Consider the following 25613-nt stretch of genomic DNA (forward strand, 5'->3'; position numbering starts at 1 on the left):
GCAAAGGGTTGTGACGGCGTATGCAACGTCATCACTACCCTGGCTGGGTGGCGGGAGATTTCAATTACGAAAAAGGTATCTAGACCCTTCAGATGCAATTTTCTCGTAAACGAAGTCGTTTCTTGGCACGAAACAAGCGTTGCGAGATTTATGGAATGGTATTTAAGAAGTCCATGTCGACTCAGTATTTGCCTTTAGTGTCTCTTTAAGAAGGCGTGTGTGCGTGTTGCTTACAAGCGCCTAATAACACAGAGCCGCAATGTCGCCTAAATTGTATCAGAGTCTAATATCGTTCATATAGCGCAAAAGTATTTTTCGCGCCTCACAGAAGTACGTTTGGTTGGCGGGGTGGTTTTCAATAAGTTTATGCACACATAGTCAAGAACGTCCTAAATTTTTGCAAAGAACACTGTTGCCCCAAAACTCCACATTTGCTAATTAAGCACAGGACCTGCCGTGCATTCTCGACGGCCGTTGAAACGATGACGACATGGTATTGAAAATTATCCTACACATTTTAAGAGTTGCATTAAAACCTGCTTTCATTCAGTCATGGTCAAGTTACAAATGAAAAGTGCATCTGGATGTGTAGCGAGGCACACTAGAAACAAGCGGATTGAAGCCAATGGTGCTGCTTTGTAACGTACCATTTAAATTTATTTGTTTGTTCCATCCTGCCGAGTGGCTAAACGCGGCGTAACAGCAGCATGGCGGCATGCGAGCCGATTATGAAGGACGGAAAAAAATGAAAAGTGAAATGGGCCGTTACAAGATATGGCTCCTGGCCTCCTACATAAGCATCCTTATGCACGGATTATGGGATGTTAAGCGTTGATTATGGGAAGGAGGACCGCTGCACCGTGGTTTGATTCCGCCTGCTGAAATAGACACCTTCAATATGCGACGTCAACGTCAGGAACACGTATGGTGAACGCGTCTTTGATAAAGCAGTAAACGGGGCTAGTTGGTGGAGGTTGATGACTGTGCTGCGCTTGGTATTAAACTGACGGAAGCACTAAAGAACGGACATAAAATAACCTAAAGTGGACATACGTGGCAAGTGGATGTACTTGCACAATGGAGATCCACTTTTTGTTCTTTTATGTTGGTTATTTAGTCCTTCCGTCAAGGAAGGAAGGAAGGAAGGAAAAAGTGGAGAAGGAAAGGCAGGGAGGTTAACCAGTTTAGCTTAACCGGTTTGTTACCCTACACATGGGAGAAGGATGGGGGCGATGAAAGATGGGGAAGGGCAAGAGAGAGAGAGAGCACATAGCACAGCACACACACATCGTCCGTTAGAGTCCATCAATCTGGCATGGTACGTGATATCACTGTCACAGCCGCTTGTCCAATCCCGTCTCTTTCAAAAACCGAAGTAGTCCTTTCGTCGCCTTCACCTGCGATGTCTTCTGTCGGCGGCATGTGAAAATCGTGTCGAGGGACAATGATCTAGTGTCAAGGTGCGCTAGAACGGATGCCAGCTGACTGTCGCTGAACATTATATTCAGGACAGTCGCACAGAATATGTTCCAGCGTCTCCTCGCAAAGACAGGCATTGCAGAGAGCGTTGTCGGCCATTCCAATGCGAAATGAGTAAGATTTCGTGAAAGCCACCGCTAGCCATAAGCGATAAAGCAGAGTCGCCTCTCTTCGGCGGAGTCCAGTTGGTATATAGACATGCATCAAAGAGGGCAGGTGGTATTGACGGTTGCTCTGGTTGGTCTGGCTGTTTAGTGTGCACCATAGAGAGAGCGTGATCTCCTGTACAAGCACTCAAGATCTCCTGTGCAAGCACAAGTCTGCTAGCTGCGTCGGATCGTGAAAGCGGTATGGCCTCTTCTTGTGCGTCTACAAGAGCTGCCCGAGCGGCATTATCGGCGTCTTCGTTTCGAATGACGCCGCAGTGACTTGGCAGCCACTGAAACGTCACGTGGTGTCCTTTCTCCTGTGATGTATGGAGTAGGCATCTAATATCGAATACGAGCTATTCGAATGGCCCGCGACGCAGAGCTGATAGTATAGATTGTGGGGCTGCCTTTGAGTCGCTGAAGATTGACCATTGTCGAGGTGGCTCCCGATTGACGAAACAAAGTACAGCGGGAAGAGCAGCTAGTTCAGCAGATGTCGATGATGTAGGGTGGTCAGTCCTAAAGCTGATGGTAATAGCTTTTGCTGGGGCAACCACAGCACCGGACGAACACTGGATGTTTGTGGAACCATCAGTATAAATGTGTTCACTGTCCGCGTACATCTCGTGCAGAAGAAGAAGAGACAGTTGTTTCAGCACAGGCGACGACAGTTGAGACTTTTTTCCCGATTCCTGGTACACTGATATGGACTGTGGGGCTGATAAGACACCAAGGGGGTATCGATGGTATCGAAGCCCGAGGGAAGTTTGTCGTTGTACTTGATGATAGTTTTAGAGAATGATGATTGGTGCCTATCTGAAGGTAGTGTTGCAAGGTGGTGATAGGGAGCACGTGCAAAATGTCTGATGTGCGTTCTCAGGGTTTCCACCGTAATGTGAGTTCGCATTGAATGGTCACGAGCAATCGGAAGAGTTGCCTCTGGTGACGTGCATCTGGGCAAACCAAGGCAGACTCTGAGTGCTTGAGCTTGTGCTGCCTGCAAAACACGAACATTTTTCTTGCAGGTGTTGGTCAGTACAGGTAGACTATATCTTAAAAAACCGAGAAAGATTTAAGCATTGCGTCTACTGACATCCCCCACGTCTTTCCTGTCAAGTATTTAAACAACTGGGAAGTTGCTGTCAGGCGCCACGTGCGGGCTCCAACAGAGGTCTCGGTCAATAATTACGCCAAGGAATCTGTGGGTTCGGACATAGGAAATGGTCCGCCCATTGACTGAGATGACATAAGGCGTCATCGGTTTGCGAGTAAATGCCACTAGTGCGCATTTTTTCTGGTGATATGCTGAGACCCTGTTTACACAAGTAGTTCGCTGTCAAAGTGGCCGCTCTTTGAAGCCGAGCACGTATCTGAGGACGTGTGACTGCCGAAGTCCAGACACAGATGTCGTCAGCGTATATTGAAATTTTGATGGTAGTTGGCAAGTATTCAGCAAGTCCAACAAGAGCGAGGTTGAATAGCGTCGGGCTGAGAGCACCGCCTTGACGAACGCCCCTGCTGCTATAGCGTCGCATGGTTGGGCCATCGTCAGTTAATACATAGAATGATCTCGCAGATAGGTAACTTGCAATCCACAAAAAAACTCGACCAACTAGGCCAACGGTCGCAAGAGCGTCGAGAATGGCCTCATGTAATACGTTATCGTATGCCCCTTTCACATCTAAGAATAAAGCTGCAGATGAACGCTTACGGGACCTTTCGTGCTGGACATATGAAACGAGATCAACTACATTGTCGATGGAAGAGCGGTCACGTCGGAAACCAGCCATGGAAATCGGATAAATCTTGTAGTATTCAAGCTACCATTCCAGGCGGCCAAGGATCATCCGTTCCATTACCTTTCCTACACAGCTGGCTAGCGCTATTGGGCGGTAAGAGGTGAGTTCTAGTGGGGATTTGCCCTGCTTTAAGAGTGGCAACAGGCGGCTTACCTTACATTCGTCAGGAACATTTCCCTACTGCCATGAGAAGTTGTAAAGGCTCAACAATTCTATCCGTGTGGACTCTCCGAGATAGCACAAGGCCCGGTATGATATACCATCTGGACCCGGAGGTGATGAGCGCCTGCAGAGAGCTAGTGCCGCTTCGAGCTCCTCCATTGTAAAAGGAAGGTCCATGCTGCAATCACGGGAATGGGAGACGCCAGCTCGGGCTGGTGGATCTGGGTGGATCCGCGCACAACAGTCTTCTGCGACATCGATGTCTTGCCGCCCTTAGAAAAGCGCTAGCGCCTTGAATGGAAAACGCCGTTCCGGAAGGCAACGCAGACCTTGCACCGTTTTCCAAATGTGAGACAGTGGCTTGCGGGAGTCGAGTGTCTGGCAAAATGTTGCCCAACTTTCCGACGCTAATCTATCCTTACGACGCTGAATCTTCTTTTGCATCCTCCTCGCTGCCCTAAGGTCATGGATTGATTTTGTACGCCGATAAGCACAATACAATCATGAACGCCGTTGGCTTGTTGCATGTGAGCAACACATACTTCATTAATCGTGTCAATCCAGCTTGTCTGGCAGCCCATCCTTATTAAGCAAATGCTGTTAAATTACACATTCAGTGAACTATTATACTACAAAGGAGCAAACAGCTACAGCCGAGACCAGAAGACGACTACCCTATCTGTGGCGTCTGTTTAGCGGTCCCCCATATCATATCGGTGCTTGTACCAATGCATGCACCAATTAAATGCATGTACCACCTCAAAACCTCTTCACCGATGTCATAGCCGATTGACAGATTTGCATGCATTACGCAGTGTAACCTGGGCACAACAACAAAAAAAAAGCGCCTACAGAGAATGTCTTTAGAACTCGAATACGAAGGCGCACAAGAAGAGCAACAAATGAAACAGCATACAAGTCACAGCGAAAGTTGGGGCCCCATAACGTAAAGCTATTCCAAACTTTTCTATTTCAATTCTGCAGCGAGCCCTCCACGATTGGTAAAAAAATTCTGGAGCCACCACCCACTGTGCCTGTGGGTGAAGCGACGTCGCGAAAACCTCAAGAACACCCCATCTGATATGTGTACACTGAATACGCGTGATTAGACCAAACAAAAGAAAAATAACATTTGATTTGACGTCTTTTTAGCGATTAACGAAGAGGGCGTCGTTTGACCATTTGCTACTGGTCAAAATTTTTTGAGCTGCGCCCGGTTTGCCTGTCCGTCACGCGACGTCACAAAAACCGCGAAAACTCCCGCGTCAAAGTGTCGTGAACGCGTTAAAGAAGCATTAATATGCGGAACAAAACTGAAAATTTTCTGAATAGCCGGAGACTGCCCCGTTTCGACAGGAACAGAAGATTGTTTCCCGACGATCACCGTGGCACTGGCTACTGGAGCTGCCGTATGGTATTGTATGAAGAACTTTATTTAGGTCCTAAGGGATCAGTCTGGGACTGATGCGGGCCGCTCCCACGTCGGTACAGAGAGGCCGAGTCCCTCTGCCGCCACACGGGCCCTCTGGACAGCCCTGAGTTGGTCCGAACAGTGGTGGCAGCATCCGCTGCCACCACTGTTCACCTCGAGAACCATCACCGGCGAACGCCAAGCAGCGCCAAAGCATGTGTTCTAAATCTAGCAAACCCCAACACTTACTACAATAGAGTGAAACCCCGCAGTTCGGATTAATCTTATTCATAATGACTGGGTTAGGGTACGTTCGTGTCTGCAGAAGCCTTAATGTAACCGCCTGTGGCCTATTTAATTTACAATGTGGCAGGGTAAGTAATAGTGTTTGGTGATTTCGTTGTAGGTTAACAGTTGGTCCCTGTACTCAGGAGCGGGAGATCCAGCCCCTTCAGGGAGTACACGGCATACTAATCCTCGTGCCACCCTGTGCGCCACCTCGTTGAGGTTATGCGGGGCTCCCTCCACTGTCCCTATGTGCGCCGGGAACCAAGTAACTGCATGCGAAGTGATATCCCTATCCTGCAGCAGTCTGTTAGCCGGTTCCGCAACAAGTCCTCTCGAGAAGGCTTTAATCGCATATCGCGAGTCACTAAGCACCAAAACTCTTCTTGAATCAATTAGTGCTAGAGCAATAGCCACCTGTTCGGCAACCCCCGGATCTTTAGCGGCATTTCTAACGCTCCCTTTGCTATCTGCCACCCCCACCGAATAAGCATTTTTACCATTAATCCATGCGGCGTCAACAAACGCAGACTCCTCCTCCTGATCCTTTGCCTCTCGCAACAAAGCCCTAGCTCTCGCTACCCGCCTCCCTACATTGTGCATGAGGTGCACATTCCGCGGTAACGGATCAACCATGATATTTGCCCTAAGTTTCAAGTTCAACTCGCGTAGGGGCGCCCTTTCGTGCGACACAGCCACCGTTTCTTCAACTGACCTTAAAATATACCTACCCGCTGGTGTACCTAGTAACCGCTCCCTATGTGTAGTACGCTGAGCCTCGGCAATTTCATCTAAAGTATTATGCAAACCCAGTCGTAACAACATATCGTTTGACGTAGTCATAGGCAGACCAAGCGCAGCCTTGACGGCTTTTCTGATTAATGCTTCCAATTTATTTTGCTACCCCCATTCCAATTTAGCACAGCTACCACATACGAGAAATGACACATAATAAATGCGTGAACTAAGCGCACCGCACCTTCTTCTCCTAAACCCATATGCCTATTAGAGACCCTTCTTATAAGTCTTATGGCCTCCTCCGTCTTCTTGGTAAAACGCTGAATGGTTCTAATGTTCGATCCGTTCGCTTGAAGTACAAAACCCAGGACCCTGATTGCTTCAACTTTGGGTATCACCGACCCTTCCCTAGTATGAATTCTAATGCAAGGTTCAACTTCCGGTACCCAACCCTTCGGCCTATGACCTAGCTTCGTAGATTTGAAGATCAACAACTCTGACTTTGTAGTGGAGCACTAGAACCCCATGAGACCCAGATACTCCTCCGTAAGCGTTACCACCTTCTGCAGCCTAGCCTCAAGCTCTCCATCACTACCACCGACACTCCACACAGTAATTGCATCCACGCAGATAGAATAGGCAATACCCTGCACAGTGTCCAGTGTATTAGCCAACTTCGACATCGCCAGATTGAATAACATAGGCGAGATTAAGGATCCCTGCGGAGTACCACAGCACCCAATTTAAAGACTTCCGACTTTATCGCCCCAAACCTGAGACATGTCCTTCTATCCATAAGGAAAGCCTTGACAAAATGGAAAAGCCTCTGCCCCATATTCAAGTCCGATAGCATCTGTAGAATGAAAGAATGTCGAATTTTATCGAACGCTTTTTCCACATCAAGTCCAATAAGTGCCTTAGTATCCCTTGACCGCCGGTCAAGGAGCTGATGCTTAATCCAGATCATAGCATCCTGAGTCCAGAGGCCGGGCCGAAATCCTATCATCGAGTGCGGAAAGACCCCATTGCCCTCAACATAACGCGTTGGCCTATTTAAAATGACATGCTCAGCGACTATGCCCAAAGACGATGTCAGGAAAATGGGTTTGAGATTTTCAAGCCCTATGGCCCTCCCCGGTTTGGGTATCACAATAGTAGTTGCAAGTTTCTACGCTTCCGGGAAAGAGCCTTCCTTTCATCGGCAATTGATCTCCCGCGTAAGGAACTCAATTGACCCGTCGTTCAAATTCCGTAACATTTTGTTCGTAATGCCATCCGGCCCTAATGCCGATCGACCATCAAGATTCTGCAGCGCCATCCTTATATCACTTTCAGTAAATTCCTCATCCATAGCTGCATTTTCGTCCCCACTATATTTCAAAATCCCGTCAGGTGTATCGTGCCGGGTCTCCAACGGAAGGTATCTCTCAGCCAAATCCTTCAGAAACTCCTGCTCCGTGGAGTCGCGACACGCCTGATGGACAAGCTTACCTATCACAGTCCTCTGATAAGATTTAGTGTCTGTCTCATCTATAGTAAATGTCTGAGCAAACTCCAGGCGCCTCCCCTCTTAATGCGACCATCAATAGAATTGCATACTTCATCCCATTGCTGCTTGCACAGTACCCGACAATGCTCTTCAATTTCCTGATTAACCACTGCTATACGCTTTCTAAGCCTTCTATTCAATATGTGACCCTTACATCTCGCTAACATCGACTGCTTCGCTTCCAACAAATGCGCCAGGCGACTATCCATGTGTTCCGTGTCAATATCGGTCTTAACCTCTTTAGTGGACGCCTCAACGTCACTTTTAAGCTTAGTCCACTGTTCCAAGGTCAACTAATTTCCCTCATCTTCGATTCTCTGCGCTCTTCGTTTCCTAAATGCATCCCAGTCAACCATCGTGAATGTGCGCTCCTTTTTATTAGCCACTACCAAAGTAATCATAAGTATGTAATGATCGCTACCAAAATCTATATTAGAATTGGACCAGGACGAATCCACCGACCCCCGAACAAAAGTGAGATCAGGTGTCGAATCTCTACATGTCAACGTGCCCCATCTGGTGGGATACGAAGGGTCTGTAATCAGAGTTAAATTCAAGTCTAGTGCCTGCTGTCATAGTCTCGCCCCCTTAATAGTGCTATAAACATACTTCCACACATAATATGGTGCATTGAAGCGCCCTCCAATAAGAAACGGTGCATCCTTAGCCAGAATGATTGCCGTGGTCAAGAGAGATTTGAAACTCTCCTTCGTGTCCCGGGGGCTACTGTACAGGTTAAGCAGGTAAACGCTCCTTTGACATGGCCTTTGCCGACCTAAAATTACCTCCACCATAATATATTCATTCTTGCAATTCGCCGTGTGAAGATCATGTATAATATACGCCAACCTCCTATTAATGAGAGTAGCGAGTCCTCTGCCCTGTTCATTATCCATAACTTCCGCTTTGAAATCCGTTAAGGTCACCTTAGACGTCAGTGTTTCCTGTAACATGATCACTTGAGGTTTCGCACCACGCGTTCTAACAAACTGCTGCAGAGACGCCTTCTTATGATTGAACCCCCTACAATTCCACTGCCAAATACTAAATAAACTATGTAATAGAGCCATCTTGACCACGGAAATTTGGTGAACTAGTTTTGAGCTCAAGTCCATTCGGCGACATACCCTGCTGGGCTAGCGGCCGAGTGCACTCCCGCTCCATAGCAGGGACCACCGTCTCGCTTACATATATTTCAATTTTGCCTAATATCTGATCTGTGATATTTTCCCGTCCTTCTGCCCGCTCCAGTCTATACTAATGATCTGATTTACACTTTCCTGCAGTGTCGCCATCATTGCTTTAAGCTCGGAACCGACTTTGCCCTGAATCCGCACGGTCGAGGTAGGACCCTCTTTTTCGGAGCAGGCGTCTCTTCGTCCGCCATGTTCTCTTCTGCGACCTCCACAGACCTTGGTACCTCAACCGAGTCATCATGTTTCCTAGCCTGTCTTAAGCTATCGCTGTTACCGGAAGGTAAACCGTTCCTAAGTTCAGCTATCTCTTTGATAAGCCCGCCAATGGCTGCTTTTAAGCTATGATTCTCTCACTCCTATTGCGCAATCCTATCCCTATCCCTATTACCACCCACATGCTCCTGGCGCTGCTCGCGCGCTCGGCCGGCGCTGAGGCCGCCCTTGACCTTGTCAGCCCAGGTGGTCTGGCTTCCAGCTGCGCCGCCGCCTCCACCAGCTGCAGCAAAGCGCACCCACGCCTCCCTAGAAACGGATCGGCTCCTGGTCGTTGGAGTCCCAGACGATGGCCGCTGCCTCGACCTGGAGCGGCTCCTAGAGCGCGAGCGTCCCTTAGAGCGTTGGCGGGCGCTCACCAGCTGCACCATCTCGACTGCCTCCTGTTCCGCCGTTAGCTCGCCCTGACTCTCTCCTGTCGTCGAGCACACACAACGTAGGGAAGCTGGTATCACTGTCTGCATTGTTTATCCGCGGTCAGGTGTCGTCCGCCACAAAGCTTGCAACAAGGCACACAGTTATGATCCTCTTCAGGGTTCCGAACCCCGCATCCTCGGCATTCAAAACAATCGGGCGCGGGACAGACATCCGCTCGATGTCCAAGCTTGCCACCCACATAACATACATCCAACTGCTTTTGATACAGGAAGCACCGGACCAATGTTGGCCCATATCTGACGAAATTGGGCACTTTTAACCCGTCGAAAACAATGATAACTGATCCTGTGTTTTTGATTCGTTGGACCGCCATAGCCAGCGGATTGCGATCGTTAACAATGTTCCGCTCAAGTATCGCGGGGCCATCCATAACCTCTACATTGCGAATGACCCCCTTACACGTAGTGTATGGGGCCGTCTCGTACGCACTGACTTCAAAATCCTTGTCTGCCACTCTGATTGACCTGAGTCTCACATACCGTTCCGCGTTGCTCCTTTCTGGCGTACTAGCAACCAAGGTATTTTGCTTAAAGTTAGGGCAAATAACATCTTCCCTAATCTGCTCAATACTGAGGCCTGCTGCCTCTACGATTGCCTTGCCCACCGCTGTAGAGCTTTCTCCAAATTCAGTCCACCCCGTGGGCGAATGACTATTTTGATGTGTTCTTGTGGCATCGGTGGCATGAGCGACGCCTTCACAATGCGATTCTTGATTGCCGAGCCTCCGCGCCGCTCACCTGCGCCCCATCGTTCAGGCATCTCGGTTGGCGAACCGCCATCACCTAATCCAGGCCTCGTCGTAGCTCTAGATTTTCGCCTGGACACTGTCCCCATCCCAGGTCTTCAGTAAAGTCCTCCCCTGGGAGCACTTCCCCTTCAACGTGCATTGCTTCCATGCCACGCTAGGTCTACCAGACGCTAGCTCTCGGCCAGCGTGGCGTTAGCACTAAAGTTGCAATAAAGTCCAAAAAAAGAGCGGCCCACCTCAAAATCAGGTATCCGCTGAATCTTCTCGTCTTCACGGATCCGACGATATCAAGTTTGCACCACTAGATGACCAAAAAAGGCTCGGAAGCTTCGAAAAAGACGGACCCATAAATGCCCACAAGCCTCCTTCGAACTTCGTCGTTGTTTTCCCCTGGAGCTGCCGTGTAGCATGGATTTATTTGCCTACAATAAAATATTTTGCGCGGCAGTACAAAGTTATCCAGACCTTTCGGCACGTATACGACATTGCTCTGCCAGCTCTGCTTTGCTGCGGATACGTTCTAGCGGCATTTTTAACCTTCCGTTGGACGCCGCCGCGCTTTTAGACCATCCAACGCAAGCTAAATAAGTGGAAGCGGGCCGATCGCAGATGCCGGCAACACCGTCCTCATTCAGTTATTTACTTTCACTGTGCTGGCTCGGCCCTATCGAAGCTCTACTTGAGCGTGCTCCTCTCCTCTTCTCAGCCAGTTAGATAAGAAAACTGCTCAATGTAGGCAATGCCATTTGCTTTGAAAGCAAGAGGAAGTGACATCCTATAAACTAGAAGCGTGTTTGATTGGGCTTTTCAAACAAAACTGCGCGTTACCACCAGATGTTTGCGTCGGTGGTTACGTAAATTTGACGTAAATAGATGGGAATAAAACAGATTGGAATAGTTTTACGTTATAGGGCCCCTGCAGTCAAGTCATTCGACCATGAGGGCAGTCTTTTCCACATGGGGTTTTTCCCGAATATCAAGTGCATGCTGAGTACCAAACAAAACCCACTGCCAGAACTTTCTTACCGAAATTTTTTTTAGTCTCTGAAATGAGTTACCTTACTCGAGGAATGACGATTGAAAACCAATACGTTGGTATACTCGCGTACAACTTTCTGTGGCTATGAAGGGAGAGCTACGGGCGCGTGGCTGCTGCACATGTGTTACCGCGCCAAGTAGTCCGGCAGCGTTGGCCGTGCTTTTGATCGCTCGGAACAAGCGCTCAATCGACGCCGCTTCCACGTGCGACGGTTTCGCGTTCGCCCAGACACGGAAGGGAAAAGCGGCAACATACGTGAACTTTTGCACTCAGCGGTGTGTTATGTCTTATTAAACTGTTGCTAATAAGGTGCAAATATTTACTCTTCCCCAGCCTAACCTAAGGTGGATTAAAACTCGGGATTCTTTTCAGAAGTACTCTCATCTGTACGCGCTTTGCTTGCGTAGTTTTCCCTTCATAGCCACAGAAAGTTGTCCGCGAGTGTAGAGAACAAACCTATTGGTTTGAATCGTTATTACTTGGGTACGGCAACTCATTTTACACATATGCGTCCATATTCAGGCTTTACAAACTCATTCGCAGAAGTTTTGTCCCAGTGGGAAGCTACGTTAGTTTCAAGGCGGCAGCATTTGTTTTCTGCGGCTATGGCGGAGTGAATCACCCGCCGTTCTCAACCATACCGCAACAAACTCACGTGGTTATCATTTTGAAATGTAGTTGCTAACGAAACATTGTGCGCGCTGCAGTCGAAATAAAGCTCGATCCAGAAAATGTTAAACGCTCAAAACTTAGCTATTAAACCTTTCCTCTATGCACGTTCCCCATAAGATTACCCCACGTTCGTGGGAGGAAACAAGTCATGAACACACTTACTGCTTCTATATTTTCTGCCGAAGAGGATGCCTTCATTGCTTCCAAATATGTCTTGGCATGAACTGAATTTCGTACAAATCTTCATTTACAGCGCTAGCTGCTTCGAGCTCCATTCTCCTGTTTGTCTTGATGTCCCCCGGGGTCGGTAATGTCCGTAGCCACTCTCAGTGCTCGTCGCAGTGATAATGCGCGGCCTTGCGAAAATTTTATAAAAACAAAAAGTCCCCGCGAGGGTTCCAACTTCGGACCCGCAAATACACAGTCGAAAATACTATCTCTCAACCACACCACCGAGGTTGTAGCAACGAAGAATACTGCCCCGCCTGAACGAAAGTCTGCCTGGCCTCTCATCTCAATTATTGGCTTAAGCTACGCTCCAGAGCAGCTTATCGATGACACATTGCCGAAAGGTAAAGAATGTAAACAAATCCAGCCGTAATAAACGAAAGGCACAATATGAAATTGGGAGCAAGAAAATGTCGTGTCTATGGGCTCCCCCTGCCACCGGGAAACACCACCTCCACAAACGAAGACGACTCAGGCTTTGGGTCGTCACTGAATAAAGATTTCTTCTTTGCGAAAGGAGATTGTTTCATGCCCATCTGTAATTGTTTGCTGCAACCGATAATGCTGAAGACAGTGCGATGCTTAACACTCATAACGTTGCGCCAGCTATCACGCCCCTGCTTCGCATAATGGGAGTCAGTGCAAAGTTTTCATATACTATTTCTGACTGCGTCTGCCACTTTCTGGTATCCGCACACGTCACTGACGTCTCTAGTCCAATTCACCACTCTTCTGGAGGTGTCAATCGCATGAACACGATTGTTCCTGTTGAACAAGGACGAAACGCTTCTTTTATTTAGTGTCTGGGAAAGTATTATTTAGCTAATCTAGAGCCGGCTAGCTAAAATGAAAGCTTAGCAATCAGAACTGCAAACTAAGAGAAAGGAAATAATGAGACGGCAGAGAGGACAAAAGACGCATAAATTACGTCCACCAATTACAAAGAAACACCGCCAAATAAAGAAGACAGTACGCGTGCACAAGCTGATTCTAAGTTCAATTTTAAGTCATTGCGATCATTGGATATTTTCTATATGCGACAGCAACGAGCACACAATACAACTTTAATTTCTGCTTACGTTCCAGAAGGAAGATGACTGCAATAATAACTCGCTGGTATTACCTTCGCGAAGAAACAAGATAAGCTGGTTAAACTTACCCCTTAAACGATGTCATCGCCAGCAGTCACCGCTTAATGTTCTGGTCTCATAAGGCTCACGGAACGAGAAAAACGAGGCAGTCATTATCATGCAAGTGCGCGGAAAAAGCGGTCGATAACGTTGGCTGCCTTTTTTTTTTTCCTGCTTGAAAGAAGTTCTCCAAGCAAAAACATTATCATGAATTTGAATTATTCCTCCGCCTATGTACGACATGTCTGAATGAGGTCTTTAGTGAATACCATGTATTTTATGAAGGTAATTCACGGACGAAGGCCAGCCACGAGTGCCTTTCTTTTAGGATTGAGCATTATTTAATTATGCGTGGTCTTTATATAAGTGCTTTCGTACGAGGTAAGGTCGTAAGGTCATGTCGTTATAACCTAACAAAAACTCTTTATAACTAGCGATCCCCAATTTTCGCGCACATAACGTTTGGAACGTTTGATTTCGCACGCACGCGTGCACACACACGCACGCATACAGTGATGGTGGTCCAACAGGCGGGCTTAGCCTGGGGCGCTTTGCTGGCAGTCGCTGAGCATCTCATACGCTACTAGTACGAGTTCTTCACCAAACGCTCATGAATTTGGACCTCGAAGAAACCCAATCAGCTGCCCTAGAACTTTTTCCTTGATTACTACTGGCTCTTCAGGAAACACTACGTCTTGAAAGCTCGCGGGTGGAAGACCCGTCTTCGGCAGGCCGTCTTTCTTCTTGTCTTCGAACTGTGGGCACAACCAGGTGAAGTGTTCGACGTCAGCGATTTCACTACATAAGGCGCAAAGTGGGGCCGTGGTTCGCCCCATCCTAAATAATCATTCCTGTGTGCAGTCTGAACCAGTTTTAATGCGGTAAACGAGGACAGCTTTTTCGCGAGTGAGTCCTTTGACACGACAGGTCTTATCTGGAGTATCGTGAAGCATCGGAAAATGGTCGCGGATTGCATCTCTTGTGTGCTGCAGGTTCTTCCAGGAACGCTTGAAAGCGCCTAGCACGACAGGGCGTCCACTTTCTCGTTGCTTTCAATTCGAACATTCGAACGGAACCCGCTAAAGCTTCACATTAAAGCGTTTATTCCTGAGGTCTTTAGTCAGTGCCAGAGATTGCTTAGTGAACTCGTCACGCCGTCGGCCATGATACAGTCACTGCAGCGCTTGCTTTGAGTCTCTGAGTACTACGACATCTTGTGTAGAATAGGTCCTCAGTTTTGGCAGGGTGGCGACGGACAGTTGTAGACAAAGCTCAGTAATCCAGCTGGTCAGACCACGACGCACCAATAGAAGTTATACAGAATTCATCTGCGCAGCTGAGAGCACCTGTAAGTCGGCCGCCCCACATATATATATATAGGTAGGGTTAGAGTTCATCTGGAGAGATTGGAAGGCAGTACGCCTCCAGCTATGGTATTTTACTATTATTCAAAAAACATAATTTGCTTTAGAAATGGATGAAAAGTCTGTGTAGGCTTGCAGGCTTTTTCATACACTCTAGCTGCAGATTCGCGTAGTCCAGCACACACACAAAAAAGAATAGCTTTACTTCAGCAGTTGCACACTGACGTTGCAGGTAACGTTTTCAAAAGACCATGGCGGCTCTATGCGACTCCGTCTCGACCATCCGAAGCCTATCACACGAAAGAGGTTCAGTGTTCAGTGTCGAATGGATCTGAGAACAAGTTATTGGACACTATCTCCGGGGAGACGCATTACCGGCGTATAAGAGTCACCGAGTCGCATAGAATTTGAATAAACAAGGTTTGGGTGGCCAGAAGGTTCAAGGAAAAGTGACTGAGGTTCGTTCTTAACCTTCTGGTTTTAAGCCGAATCGGGAACGCTCGTCGCCAAGCCAAGACCGTCTATGAGCACTGCCTTCATGCAAGCGCCCGAACTGGCTCTATGATGGTGATATATGGTTACCTGGTAGAGAATGCGGCTTGTTACCCGCGCTGTATGGAGTTTCAGCATGGTCGTTGGGTAGTTTCCACAGCCTTCACCTGTCATGCAACAAAGTGCGTTAAACCTTTGTACTGATGAAGTAACGACACGTTCGAGCGCACATCGCCAGCGTAGCTTGTCCATATTGGTGCTCAGAAACCGTACACTACTTGCAAAGCAACTTGCATGGCCTCTAATGTTCAGCCTCAAGCGCGCTGATCTCCGCATGACTCCTGAAAAAAAAAGGATATGTAGGCAGACACTTCCGATCATAATTATAGGCCAAGCGTCGTCAGGTGACGTTCGATTAAGGAGATTGTACCCTGATACTAGACGCTAATTCGGCGTGTAGCGGAGCACCTTGGTAACTTAGTATGGCTTCATTATCTGTGCTTAGACGCGCAAACAGAAAAACAAAAGTGCAAGCGACATCTTTCAAGCACTTAGCGCTATGTATGCAAAGTATGTACACGTCTCTGAGCCAGTCTTGGTTGGGCTATGTGTGGCTTCATGATGTTCTGCCAAATGGCGAATTTTTTTCGCGGACCACCCAAATGTAGTACAAATCACTCACTCACTCACTCACTCACTCACTCACTCACTCACTCACTCACTCACTCACTCACTCACTCACTCACTCACTCACTCACTCACTCACTCACTCACTCACCTCCTCCAATAAATAAATAAATAAATAAATAAATAAATATAAATTTTTGAGGACACATAAGCTCCGCCTTTATCATTGTAACGCGATAGCATTCAAAGATTCCTGACTGCTGTTCACGCTTCCCGGCAACTGCAGATTATTTAACCGTAATGTTAACCGGGAAACGCTAGCGGCGAACGTTGTGCATGAAGGCGAGCGGGCGAGCTTTCTGGAAGAAACTCGGCCTCTTGCGTGGGCTGCGGATGCGCGGAGGCGAGCTCCATCTGGATGGTGTTGTTGCAAGGAACCGATAGCAGCGCGCCGCTTTATGAGTGGTAGAAACGCTGGAAAAGGTGTTTATGAGTTTCCGCGCAACAGAATTACGTTTTCTGTTACATTAAAAGCACAACCCGACGCTATCATGTCTGTAGGTTGTGTTTAGGTTAGGGTGTACTTTACGATTTCTCTGCAGCCGCTTGGTTCCACTTCTCAAACCTGGTAAATCACCGTTAGATTTGTCATCGTACCGGCCCATCACTCTGGCCAGTTGCATAGGGAAAATAATGGAAAGAATGATTTTGATGCGCCTGGAATGGTACCTGGAAAATTACGTGTACCCAGATGCTATCGCTGGCTTCCGGCGTGGGCGCTCATCCATAGATAATGTCATCGATTTGGTCACGTTTGTTGAACATCAAAAACATCTGAAACGACTCACTACGGCGTTATTCCTTGACATAAAAGGCGCCTATGATAATATAGCACATTGTGCCATTATAGAGGCTCTGATTGAAGCCGGAATCGGTGGCCGCACTTTTCAGTGGCTGTGCAGCTATTCGACCGACAAGGATTTCTTCGTGATGACCGAGGATGGCGCCACGACTCAACACCAAACGTTCCGTGGAGTACCGCAAGGCGGAGTGTTGGGGGGGGGGGGGGGAGCCCGACGCTTTTCAACCTAGTGCTCTTTGGCCTAGTCAGATGCTTGCCCAACACAGTTAATGTATCAATATATGCCGACGACATCTACGTTTGGGCGTCTGCTGTAACATGACTGCAGGTACGAGCTTAGCTACAAACGGCAGCTACGTTAACATTACTGTACTTGCGAAAACAGAACTTAGAGCTATCTTCAGAGAAATGCTGCCTTGTTACATTCACTCGAAAGGCAATGAAGCGTTACACTGTAAATGTCAATGGGCAGGCAGTTGCAAATGCACGGAAACACCGCTTTTTCGGGGTAATTATCGACCGCGACCTATCATGGAGCGCGCATGTTTCATACCTAAAGAAGAGGTTAATAACAACAATACATGTCAAATTTCACGGCGGAAAGTCATGGGGCGCATCGGTGTGGTCAATGCTGCAGCTTTATAACGCCTTGTTTCTCGGTTTCGCAAGATACGGCCTCCCTGTGCTTGGTAACACCTGCAATACAAACCTGCGTGTACTCCACGGACTACAAGCTCAAGCCCTAAGAACGTGTCTCGGTCTTCCGAGGTGTGCATCTACAGCGGCAAAGATTGTCGTAGCTCGAGATCACCCAATATCAACGTGCTTGGTAACCGACGCTCTCAGGGCGCCTATTCGGTACGTTGCCCGACTACCTTCTCACCATCTTGCCGCTCTACTCGCAGAAAGGCCACACGCAACTTTCAGGCGTATAATTTCTGCCGATCGTACCTCATTGCCATCGAACTACATGCCTGCAGCAAGACCATCATCACCTTTATGGTGCCTGAACATACCTGAAATACGCCTCACCATCCAAGGAATCCCGAAGAAGGCTAACATGCCGTCGTTTGCCCTGAAGCAGTCCACATTATAACATTTACATTAGGTGCACAGTGGTCGCGTACACGTTTACATCGATGGCTCAGTCACATCTGCAAGTTCAGATGCTGCTGCGGTGATACCAACAAGATCCGTCAAAATACAGCTAAACCGGTCACATGTTTCATCAACGACAGCTATTGAACTGGTAGCCATGCATGCCGCTCTTCATTTCATTCAGGAGGAATCGCCCCATGCATGGTCAGTCTTCTGTGATTCCAAGGGAGCCCTACAGAGTGTACTCTCAGCACTGCGACATGGATCACATGAGCAGCTCGTCGCAGAGATCAGAGAAGTCCACCATCACATAGTTGACGAAGGACGCCATATAATATATCAGTGGTTGTCTAGTCACTGTGGCATACATGGAAATGTTCCAGCAGACGCAGCTGCCCGACCTGCCCATGACGGTGTCAACTGCGTTGCACTTCCTCTTTCGAGAGCCGACGCAGCGAAACTTGCACATGACATGACTTGTACTTGCACATGACCTGACATTAGCTCAGTGGAATTCATCCCATTTCACAAGCGCACGCCTTCATACCAAGGACCCTAATTTACAGCTTGTTGCGTTTCGCCTGCGACACGTGGTTTTGCCGGCGCGACGGCGGCGGGGCGGCGGACATTTTGGCCCGATCGTCGTCACCGCAACACTCATCGCCAGGTGTTTCCAGGCGCGTCTGCGGCGATGCGACCGCCTAGGGATCTCATTCCAGTTATTGGGCCCGAAACAGGCGATGCCAAAGCAGGGATCTCGTTCCAGTCATTGTGCCCGAAACAGGCGATGCCAAAGCAGGGACCATCTTCTCGTTACAGTCATTGTGTCCGACCGGCAGCGCCACGACAGTGTGCTGCGCAGCGCCACGACCAGGTGCTACGAGATCGTGCGCAGCGCCACGACATGGTGCTACGGCATCGCTACGACAGTGTGCGTCACCATTAGCCCATTGTACATTCACGTGCTCGTCTTTTGAGGGGTTCCTTCTTGCCCTCAACTGCGAGAGTATAAAAACAGCTGCCCCCGGACGCCAGAGGAGGGCTCCGATTTCTTCAGTTGAGTGAAGTGCTCTCCCGTCTCTCTACTTCGGTCAAACCTGACCGCCAACTCTTTGCGATGTTAAAATAAACAAGTTGTTTCGTTGTTACCTGTCGACTCATGCTTTGCCGGGACCTTCGGATGCTTGCAGTTGTACCCCAGGCCGCCAGGCCAACGCTACCCTTGGGGCTTGCGACCCAGGTACAACCACGGGCGTCAGCGCCGAGTTCCCAACAGATCGTACCAGCATTCAGATCCAAATATCGGTTGGCAGCGGTGAGATCGCCTACGATCCAAACATCTGGTTGCCAGCGGTGAGATCGCCTACGACTTCAAACAACTGTCTGCCAGCGGCGAGATCACGACAACGGAGGCCAGCAGCAAAGAGATGCAGTTGACAGTATGCTGAGCAGCTCAACGACGATCCGGGAGCAGTGCAACGAGCCCTGTGTGACGACTGGTTGCCTGCAGCGGAACGACTGCGCGGAATTCCTGCCTGCGAGGTTTGGTGAGTGCGGGACTTTCTTCTACTGAGCTTTGCCAGGCTTTTTGTTAGTGTCAGAAACAGAGCTGGTAATTGTGGTTGTCGTTGCTGCCGGGTTAGTTTGCGGCAAGACAATAGTAAGCAGTAGAGAAAGCAGCATTCAGAGCAGCCATGGATTTGAAGTCGTTGCGCAAACCGAAATTGTTGGAGCTTGCAAGAGAGTTGGGTCTGGATGTCTCGGACAAACTCAGAAAACCTGAACTGCTAAAGGCTATTCTTGAGTTAGAGGCTGAGGATGACGAGCTGTCGGAATGCCTTGAGACTATTGAGGAGACGTCAAAAAGACAGGAGCGCGAACTTAAAGAGCAGAAAGAAAAAGAAGAGCGCGAACACGCTTTGGAAATGAAGCGTCTCGAGGTAGAGATGGAACGCGCTCGTAATGGAAGTCAGGCACACGGTGCAGGAGAACGCGTATTGTTCAAAATGACTGACCTGATGCGGCCGTTTAAGCTTGGAGAGGACATTGGTTTGTTCCTGGTTAACTTTGAGCGAACGTGCGAGAAGCAGGGGTTCTCTCGGGAAACGTGGCCACAGCGCTTGCTCACTTTGTTACCCGGCGAGGCGGCCGACGTAGTCGCTCGCTTGGATAGAGAGGAAGCAGAGGATTTCGACACAGTGAAATCGAGTCTTCTAAAAAACTACCGGCTGTCTGCGGAGGCGTTCCGTCGGAAGTTTCGGGAAAATGAGAAAGGCAGAAGTGAGTCATATACAGAGTTTGCGTATAGGCTTATGTCGAACATGCAGGAGTGGCTCAAAGAAGAGAAAGCGTTTGGTGACCACGATAAAGTTCTGCAGTGTTTCGGGCTAGAACAGTTTTATAGTCGGTTACCGGAGAACGTGCGATACTGGGTCCTGGATAGGCCAGACGTGAGTACGGTGGCTAGAGCCGCTGAGCTAGCCGAGGAGTTTGTGACGCGTCGAGCTCGCGGAGCTAAGGACGGTCAAAAGGGTGAATTTGGCTCGAAGTTTGAGAGGCCGAAGTTCACACCCATGAGAGTAAAGGGGGACACGCGTAGTGCGGATGCGAGCGAAAGCAGTCCGACCAAACGTAAAGAGACGGCGGCAGCCAAACGCAGAAAGCGGTTCGAGATGAGGCGAGCGCGCTTGTGTTATACGTGCCAGAAGCCGGGTCACTTTTCGGCGCAGTGTCCGGAAACAACACCAAAAGTTGTGTTTTTTTCAATAGGCAGCACTGACGAGAACATGAAGCTTCTCGAGCCTTACATGCGAGACCTCCTCGTAAACGGGAAAGAGTGCCGAGTGCTTCGCGATTCCGCAGCTACGATGGATGTAGTTCACCCGTCTTACGTAGAACCCCATATGTTCACGGGCGAGTGCGCATGGATCAAGCAAGCCGTGGAAGCTCATAGCGTGTGTCTGCCGGTAGCAAAAGTGCTTATTGAAGGACCTTTCGGAGCGCTTGAGACGGAGGCCGCAGTGTCATCTATGCTGCCACCCCAGTACCCGTACCTATTTTCAAACAGGTCCGATCACCTCCTGCGCGAGAAGGGGCTTTTGTTTGGTGAAGCTAGTGTTCAGGCCTTAACCAGATCGAAGGTTCGGGAGCTCGCTGCAAAGGCGGTAGTTGCGGGGCCGACGTTATCAAACAACGAAAAAGGGTCAGAGGCGCAGCAAGCTGATATTCAGAGCACGCCCGAACAGAATAAAATTGAGTCTGTAGCGTTGAAGGCGCCAGATACTGGAGAGGAAAATCCCGACGCGGGAAAGTTAGAAGAGCTATCTACTGATTTGCTCATCGCGCCTACGTCAGACGGACTTGATAGGTTGCTAAAAGTCAGCCGGACGGCTTTGATAGCCGAGCAAAAAAAGGATGGCAGCCTGGAAAACGTGCGCTGCAATGTCAAAGAAGGTATCGCCAGGAAAACTGCGCGTTTTGTGGAAAGAGGTGGAGTCCTGTACCGGAAGTATCTAGACCGCCGAGGAGTGGAGTTCGATCAGCTGGTCGTGCCTCAATGCTATCGTCAGGATCTGTTGCGCTTGTCACATGGGGGTTCGTGGTCCGGACACCTAGGAGTTAAGAAAACTAAGGACCGTCTCTTGCAAGAGTACTATTGGCCAGGGTGTTTTCGGGACGCAGACCATTTCGTGAGGACATGTGACACTTGTCAGCGGGTGGGCAAACCAGGGGACAAATCGAGGGCGCCGTTGAAATTGGTACCTATCATTACGGAGCCTTTTAGACGGCTCGTTATTGATACTGTGGGACCTCTGCCGGTAACAGCCACGGGGTACAGACACATTTTGACTGTGATCTGCCCAGCGACAAAGTTCCCTGAAGCAGTGCCGCTTAAAGAACTCAGCTCAGTTGAGATAGTTAATGCACTACTGTCCATATTTGCGCGAGTTGGTTTTCCTGCAGAAATTCAATCAGATCAGGGCACAGTGTTTACTAGCGCTTTGACGACAACTTTTCTCGAAAGGTGTGGGGTAAAGCTGCTACACAGCTCAGTGTACCACCCACAGTCGAATTCCGTTGAGAAGCTCCACTCCGTCATGAAGCGCGTGTTGAGAGCCTTGTGTTTTGAACATCAAACTGACTGGGAGCTGTGTCTGCCTGGGGTGATGTTTGCTTTAAGGACCGCGCCGCATGCGGCTACGGGGTTTTCGCCAGCTGAACTGGTGTACGGTCGCTCGCTTCGATCTCCGCTTCGCATGCTTCGAGAATCATGGGAAGGTAGGGGCGACGACCCAGTCGTGGTGGAGTACGTACTTAAGCTCCTCGAACGCTTAAGAAGGGCACAGGAGTTGTCAGGTGAAGCAATGGCAAAGGCCCAGCAGAGGGCCAAGGTTTATTATGATCGGACAGCCAGGGCCCGTCGTTTTGAGGTTGGCGATGAGGTCATGATATTGCGCACATCGCTAAACAACAAACTAGACGTGCAGTGGGAGGGCCCAGCGCGAATTGTTCAGAAACTGTCGGACGTTAACTACGTGGTAAGTCTGCCAGGAAAGCGGAAAGCACAGCAAGTTTACCACTGTAATCTGCTCAAACCTTATAGACAAAGGGAAGCAGTGGTGTGCATGATGGTAAACGTTCCTGAAGAGCTTCCGGTCGAGCTTCCAGGACTAGGCTCAGTGACGAACAGGGAAGACACCGGTCAAGTCATTAGTGACCTTATCAGTAAAGCACCGCTGTCGCCTGAGCAGAAAACCGAACTACACCAGCTATTACAAGAGTTTCAAGGTCTGTTCTCTGAGAGGCCTGGTAGGACTTCTGTACTTACTCATGATATAGAACTTACCTCCACAGAGCCAGTACGATCCAAGGCGTATCGGGTGTCACCCCGCCAGAGCGATATTATGGAGGCTGAGGTAAAGAAAATGCTACAGCTCGGTGTTATTGAGGCAGGTGAGAGTGATTATACCTCCCCTTTGATTTTAGTTGAGGTACCGGGCAAGGAACCTCGTCCTTGCGTCGACTACCGCAGGCTTAATTCCATCACTAAGGATCAAATTTATCCGATCCCTAACATCGAGGAGCGCCTTGAGAAAGTTAGTAGCGCTCAGTTTATTTCCACCCTAGATCTTGTCAGGGGTTATTGGCAGGTTCCACTTACAGAAGAGGCTAGTAGGTATGCGGCGTTCATTTCACCAATGGGAACATTCCGTCCTAAAGTGTTGAGTTTTGGTTTGAAGAACGCGCCATACTGTTTTTCAAGTCTCATGGATAAAGTGTTGCGGGGACAGCAAGAATTCGCTTTACCGTATCTAGACGACGTAGCGATATTCTCCGCATCCTGGTCTGAGCATATGACACACTTGCGGGCAGTGCTAACCCGCCTGCGCGAAGCAGGCTTGACAGTAAAGGCTCCTAAGTGCCAGTTAGCACAGGCCGAGGTTGTCTACCTCGGTCACGTGATTGGTCAGGGTCGTCGCCGCCCCTCTGAAATAAAAGTGGCCGCTGTGCGAGACTTTCCGCAACCGCGCACAAAGACCGATATTCGGTCGTTCTTAGGTGTCGCCGGCTACTATCAGAGGTACATCCCTAGGTACTCTGATATCGCGGCTCCCCTGACGGATGCTCTAAGAAAGACAGAGCCTCAAACAGTCGTCTGGGACGAGACAAAGGAAAGAGCTTTTAGCGCCCTAAAGAGTGCCCTAACAAGCCAGCCTGTGCTACGATCGCCAGACTATACAAAAGGGTTCATTGTTCAGTGCGATGCTAGTGAGCGAGGCATGGGCGTTGTACTGTGCCAACGGGAAAATGGAGAAGTAGAACACCCCGTCCTGTATGCTAGTCGTAAGCTGACCAGTCGTGAGCAGGCGTATAGCGCCACCGAGAAAGAGTGTGCATGTCTCGTGTGGGCCGTTCAGAAATTGTCATGCTATCTAGCCGGCTCGAGGTTTATCATTGAGACAGATCACTGCCCTCTCCAATGGCTGCAGACCATCTCTCCCAAAAATGGCCGCCTCCTGCGCTGGAGCCTCGCTTTACAACAATATTCCTTTGAGGTGCGTTACAAAAAGGGGAGTCTCAACGGTAACGCCGATGGCTTAAGTCGAAGCCCCTAACGTAGGAATCAGCCTCAAAATTGTTTGTTACTGATGTTTTTCTTCCTGAGGCAGGATTTTTTTTAACATATTGCTTTTGTTTAGTGTTTCAAAGTGATGATATGCTTTCTAGTGCAATTTTTCAATTTGTGGACGCGTTCTGAGTGATGCTAGACTACTGTAAGGAACTAGGCAGTGGTATAAAAAGGGGAAAGAGCCTGGCAGGGCTTAGTGAGGGTTGTGCCGTGCTTGCTGACTGAGCGGTTGAGTTTTCAGCGTAGTTCTAACGCTTGCCGGGAACGAGAACAAAAATGTGAACTCTCCCGAAGTCACTTTGCAGTGTCCCGTGCGAACCTGAACGAGAGAACGAGGCCTTCTCTGTGCGCTGCGCTCAAGAAACGTCAAGGGACGCCCGACTTCGGTTATGAGCATCATCGAGCGACATCCCTCCGGACAGCGGATGCAGTCCCCTGTCCATCGGGATCTCCTTTCCCCGGCGGGGCGGTCTGTTGCGTTTCGCCTGCGACACGTGGTTTTGCCGGCGCGACGGCGGCGGGGCGGCGGACATTTTGGCCCGATCGTCGTCACCGCAACACTCATCGCCAGGTGTTTCCAGGCGCGTCTGCGGCGATGCGACCGCCTAGGGATCTCATTCCAGTTATTGGGCCCGAAACAGGCGATGCCAAAGCAGGGATCTCGTTCCAGTCATTGTGCCCGAAACAGGCGATGCCAAAGCAGGGACCATCTTCTCGTTACAGTCATTGTGTCCGACCGGCAGCGCCACGACAGTGTGCTGCGCAGCGCCACGACCAGGTGCTACGAGATCGTGCGCAGCGCCACGACATGGTGCTACGGCATCGCTACGACAGTGTGCGTCACCATTAGCCCATTGTACATTCACGTGCTCGTCTTTTGAGGGGTTCCTTCTTGCCCTCAACTGCGAGAGTATAAAAACAGCTGCCCCCGGACGCCAGAGGAGGGCTCCGATTTCTTCAGTTGAGTGAAGTGCTCTCCCGTCTCTCTACTTCGGTCAAACCTGACCGCCAACTCTTTGCGATGTTAAAATAAACAAGTTGTTTCGTTGTTACCTGTCGACTCATGCTTTGCCGGGACCTTCGGATGCTTGCAGTTGTACCCCAGGCCGCCAGGCCAACGCTACCCTTGGGGCTTGCGACCCAGGTACAACCACGGGCGTCAGCGCCGAGTTCCCAACAGATCGTACCAGCATTCAGATCCAAATAAGCTCCGTATTCAGCCCGAGCTTCCACGACGTGACTGCACCCTTCTGCTCTGTCTATGGCTTGGAGTAGCATTTTCAAATGCGTACTCTTTCCTTATCGGAATGGCCAGCAGCCCACTTTGTGACTTCTGCGGGTGCAATAAAACAATCGCGCACCTTCTTTGTCAGTGCCCTCGTTTCAACCCGCAAAGAGCAGTCCTTTCAGGCACCCTAGACAAACTGGAGAAGCGCCCAATGACAGAAAACAGCATCCTTGGGAACTGGCCTACACGAACATCAGCGCGATCCGCTATGAAGGCACTGCTGCGGTACTTAAAAAATATGGGACCTTCTGACAAATTGTGACTGTACACTGTGTGGCGTAGGATTGTACGGTGACGCTGCGTAACACTAGGAACGTCTTTGCGGGCTGCGTGACAGTGCCCACAGAAACAGTTTGTGTGTACGTGCGTGTGTGTGTAGTTTTTTAAATTTCTTTATCCTTCTCTCTCTCACCTATCGCATCCCTTTGCTCGTCCCCCTGTACAGGGTAGCCAACC

Source organism: Dermacentor variabilis, chromosome 2 (assembly GCF_050947875.1).
Source record: "Dermacentor variabilis isolate Ectoservices chromosome 2, ASM5094787v1, whole genome shotgun sequence".
NCBI classification, from domain to species: domain Eukaryota; kingdom Metazoa; phylum Arthropoda; class Arachnida; order Ixodida; family Ixodidae; genus Dermacentor; species Dermacentor variabilis.